We start from the raw sequence: 5,791 nt of genomic DNA, 5'->3' as shown, positions 1-5,791 counted from the left end.
GTTCAAAGATCTAATCATTTCAATTAACGTCGCTGCTCGTTCCTAGTTCTGTAGACTAAATGTCGAAGGGATTTCAGTGAGACGGTTCCCACCACCGCCAATCACCTCTCCAGCCCAACAATGCCCGTCAAGCCGCCTAACTAGCGTCTCCTCCCATTGGTTGAGAAGCCACCACCCACAAAACCCTATAATTTTCCGTCAGAGCCGAGCCTCCCATTTACCTATCATATAAGAAAATCTTCTCACCTTAGTGTATTTTTTGAAGGCAATTGTTTCATTGTTGTTAGGGGTGTTTCAAATCGTAAGACTAGGCTTATACCATCACCGGAGTCGAAGCCCCAAATGGTGAAGATCGAATGAGACTAGAGCTGATCTAGTCTTGTCCAAGGTATGACTGTGTTAGATGTAGTCTTATCAATGGTTAAGACTCAATTAATCATAGTCTTTTCTTGGGCCCTGACTGGTTTTTGACAAGAGTAGGCGTCACTAAGACGATATAAGTCTACCCCATGCGCTAGACTGAGACGATTCTAGTCTACCCCATGGGCTAGACTGAGACGATTCTAGTCTGCCCTATGGGCTACACTGACTTAGATGTAGTCTCGCCCTATCTTTTCGGAAACGTACCCAGGAGAAATAAAGGGGATAACTCACTTTAATTTGGTTGTAGATGAATGAAGATCAATTCATTGGATGAGAGAGGCCGGACACATTGCTCGAAAACACAAAATTTCGTCGGACTTCAGGGGTACCTCTGTGAACTGTGGTACGGTGGCTCCGCTCCGGTGATTATGGATGAAGTGGTGGCGGACTGGTGGGTGGTTTGGTTGGGTGAGAGAGATGGTAAGAGGTAAGAGTAAAAAAAAATGTGAAAGAGGTATGGTAAATGAGTAAGGGTAAAATAGGACAAACATGTAAAAAATAGGGCGTTTTTGTGTATTTATAGAGCGTTGAATAACAAACCCCATACAAAGTAATTGACTATATCTAAATGATTGAGATTGGTATATATTGAAAATTCTTACATAAATTTAATTAAATAATCACGATTAATTAACGTCGTAGAATTTTCGATAATTGTTGCATACCGAATTTCGTCGATATCAACTGACATCTGTACTAATTTGTTTTTTTTTTGAAGGTGCTGTACTAATTTGTTCAGAACTTCAGACTTACCACAGTTACAACGGACAAGTCGCACCGTAGCACGCACTAATCTAAAAATGGAAACAAATAAGAATTTGCCAATTGTAGTAAAACAAAAATTACTGGTTCAAATTTGTAGGTATCAACTTGCATGGCTTTTGTTTCGATAGGTACGTGTTACTGTATTTTGCGTACGGAATATTATATTTTCAATATTTTCTTTGTCTTTTTCATAGAGCTGGCAAAAATTGACCCAACCCACCAACCCAACCCGAACCCAACCCAATAATAAAGGGTTGGGTCAAGATTTTCAACCCGTTTAATTAAATGGGTCAACCCAACCCAACCCGTTTAATTAAATGGGTTGGGTCAGGTTGAAATTTTCAACCCGAAAACAACCCGTCTAACCCGTTTAAGTGCAAGCAAGTATGTAATATATATATATATGTATAATGTGATTTGAAATATTTTATTTCTCATTTTCCCTTCAACATTGAATAATTATTTGACGTTTTGATTCATGTCAAATACATATTGAAAAATTACTTTTTGCAATGAGATATGCCATAACAAAATCACCTCGCAATTCTATAGTCAAATCAATTTACAATTAAAAGTGGGAAAAAAAAATTAAACGGGTCAACTTCAGGTCAACCCGTTTATAGTTGGGTTGGGTTGGGTTGAAAATCTCAACCCGTTTAATTAAACAGGTCGGGTTGGGTTGGGAAAATCTCAACCCGTTTATAAATGGGTCGACCTGATTTCGACCCAACCCAACCCATTGCCAGCTCTACTTTTTCATCATGCACTACTTCCCTTTAATAGAAATATTTACAATTACTATTGTACAAATATTAAGATAAAAATGAAAAAGTTTGTTGAATATAATAAAATATGAATAAAGTAACATAAATGTGTAATCGGTGGGTGAGTGGAAAAAAATGAATAAAGTAAGAGAAAGTGAGCAAAAACTATAAATATTGTGAGGTAAAAGGGATAAGGTAATAAATTTTTCATGTCCAAAAAATAAAAAAGTAAAGTGTAAAGAATATGTTAGATTTAGTGAAAGCTCATTCCATTGAGTGATTCCATTAATCTAATATATATAGTTGGTTACAAATTAGTCATAATTATATTAGGAAACCTAATGCGACTAGAAGTCTATTGTACATAAAATATTCGTAGAGATTATATATTTATCACATTCACACCTCCACAATCCTAGACTCCTAGAGGGAGGAGGTTGTACACTAAGACTGGATCTGAAATCCAAGAAAAATGTCGTGGAAGACCCTTGTGAAAATGTCCACAAACTGATACCTCGAATGAAAATGCAACCTTTTCCCGAACGAAGTGTATGTCCATCTCGACATGTTTGGTGCGTTGATGTTGTACCGGATTACTGGAAAGATAAATAACACTGATGTTATCACACTAAACAATGGTTGCCTGTCGAACTGTACAATGTAACTCTAGGAGTAGATTATGAATCCAACATGCTTCTCGGCAACGATATTCGCGACACATCGATATTCCGCCTCCGCACTTGCAGTTGCGGAACCGGATATTATACATAGCGGGGCCAAATTTTAATATATAATTTTTATAACATTGAAAAACAAAAATAAAATAAGAAAACTAAGTATGAAGTGAGGGAGCTAAGAATCGAACCTTGTACCTCCTTGTACCTCCAATTTTTAAGGAAAATAACCACTTAAGCTATACTAGACATGTGCTTTTATAGTGCATATTTAATACTTAAACATATTATGGGGGGGCCATGGCCCTCGCCAGCCCCACCCTAATTCCGCCCCTGCGCACTTGATCTCGAAAGAGCAGGTTGACGCTTGGAAGACCAGGAAATAAGGTTATCCTCTAAAAAAACAACAATACCCCGAAGTCGAACGTCGAGTGTCAGGACACCCGCCCCAATCAGGATCAGTACAAGTAATCAAGCATGTAGTGGTAGTAGAATATAAATGTAACTCGTGATCAATGGCATCCAGAATATATCGTAGGATGCGTTTCAATGCATTGAAGATGCTACCTTGGATCATGCGTAAATGTAACGCCCCGACCTCCAATTCAAGTAAATAAGCAGCGGAATTAACTTAGTTCGGTCGGGACATTACCGCCGTAACTCCCTCTTGGAAATTACAAGACAAAATCGTAATAATAACTTTAAGTCACCATATTAATATAATTGACTTTTTATTTTATTTTAATAAAGTAACTTTCATAACTTACCAAAATCCAGGCTCATTCTTCGTTTCCTTGTTAACTTTCCACTATAATCCTGCTTGACCTGTTAAATAAAAACCCCAAAATCAACTCTCCAGTTTTCAAGGCATTGCAAGGTTTCAAATAATTGATCTACTTGACTGGTCAAATCTTCCAACTCAACTGGATCGGGCTTCCCATCATAGGATGGTGGGTTGAGCGATGACAAATTCTTGAACATTAATGCGCTTTCGTCTTCGTTTACATCTTTCTTTTTCCGAGAATCTTGGACTAATTCAGCTAGCATCAGACTCACATTTCCAATCGTTCCATTCTTTCCTCATGACCATCGACATGGACATAATCCTCGTGGATAATGTAGTTATCGTCGTGAACTTGGTGCTCGTTGCCAGCCCAGTTGGTAACATCGTTAATGGCATCAATAGTCGACATTCTGCAAATATGTCTCATCAGATTAAAGCGAGTAAACAATAGAAAATAATTCCCTTTTATCCCGTTCCTACACTCACACTCATATTTATTTTAACATAACATAATTTTAAAATGTTCCTTTTAACCTATTCCTTTAAACTCTTTACTTAAAGCCTAATGAATTCTATTACGTGTAAAACCCAAAAGGTTTAACACTTAGGGTCCAGAACATTTGCTCGGGTACTAAACTGTAACGGCCCGACCTCTAATTCAAGTAATTAAGTAGTGGAATTAACCTAATTCGGTCGGGACATTACCACTGTAACTCCCTCTTGGTAATTACAAGGAAAAATTGTAATAATAACTTTAAATCACCACATTAATATAATTGTCTTTTTATTTTCTTAATAAAGTATCTTTCATAACTTACTAAAGAAGTAAAGAGTCTTCACTAGAGTTATTATATTTTAAACATTAACTAGGTGAACATTGTTAAAGTGAAATCATAGCCACTACTCGTTTCCATCGCCCCCATCATTACCTAAAATAAGAAACAAAACGGTGAGCCAAAATCTCAATAATGTACTATTCTAGTAACGTAAATTCATCTCAACTAATTTTAGTTGATAAACAGGGAGAATAGAATAATATAAAACATTTAATAAAAAATCATATTTCATTCATTCATAACCTTTTTATTAACATGCTAGTCGTTGGCAAGTATGACATGGTGGAACGCCTTCCATGATGGGTCGTTGCGCATAAAGCACAGGGACTGAGCCCGAAACATGAAAACCTTGGCTCAATGGGCAGGTGCCCCATGGGTACACTAGTAGAAAAAATACCTGTTGAGGGGGGCATTTTGGGCTTATTGAGGCGAACAAGGCCCGCTTCGACAGACGGGGCTTCAACAGCTCAGTGAGCTGTTGAGGCGGACTTTGTTCGCCTCAACAGGTCATCTGTTGTGGGGGGCTTTCCAAAGCCCGCCTCAACAGCCCAAATCCAAAGGAAAAAAAAGGACCTGTTGTGGGGGGCATTACCAAAATCCCGCCTCAACAGACACCTCTGTTGAGGCTCACTTCTTAAATGCCCCCCACAACAGACCTGTATTTTTGCGCCAATACCTGTACATTGGCGCCATAAATTCATATGTTGTTGAGGCGTACATTAAAAGCCCCCTTCAACAACATTAATTTTTTTTTCCCAAATTCTTTTAAAATATAAAATAGGTGGCAATAACCAAATCTAGATATATACTCCATTGAGTATTGAAACTGTACACCAATCAACACCAAAATAGCAAAGGTATGAATCTGCTTATCTTTGATAAATAAATCATTACATTAACTTCATTTATATTAACCCAACAGGGTAAAGCGTATAGTACGTACATTTACAATTTTTAAACACCTAGCTAGTCTAACAAATTACAACTAATATTAACAACTAAAGACAAAAGGCTAGAGAGCTAGTCTAACAAATTTCTCTAATCCGGCCACTTAGGTCCCTTTAGATCATGCATTACAAACCTTAATTAAGGCCGTGTTGACTTTCTTCCAATCGACTCGGTCCCTGCAAGATGGAAGGAAAATATATATGAGTACCAAAGTTTACACTCACGATATTATCTTTACATTCCACTGAAGCATAAAATTAAAAGATATAATTGCAGACTATAGAGATAATTAAGTTGTTGAAAACCATGCAACTAAACATGTACTTCTAATTGCTCTGTGAGCATTCAAGTGTCCACGAAAGTTGATGCCTGTCAAACCAAGATTAGTTGGTGGAACAACTCTAATTTAGACAGATCTAATGCATATTAATCATGTAATAAGAATCAAATGAGTTCTTAGGTTCTTTAGTTCAAAGTTGAGAGCGGAAATGTCATTTTATCTCTAAACATGACCTATAACGACCTACTGAGCCTTAAATGTGCATAAATAGATTCGAATGAGTTTTAGAAAGTTAAAACTATGCATATTAGTCATGT

The sequence above is a fragment of the Spinacia oleracea genome, chromosome 5 (genome assembly GCF_020520425.1).
Source record: "Spinacia oleracea cultivar Varoflay chromosome 5, BTI_SOV_V1, whole genome shotgun sequence".
Classification (NCBI taxonomy): Eukaryota; Viridiplantae; Streptophyta; class Magnoliopsida; order Caryophyllales; family Amaranthaceae; genus Spinacia; species Spinacia oleracea.
This window is presented reverse-complemented; position numbering follows the sequence as displayed.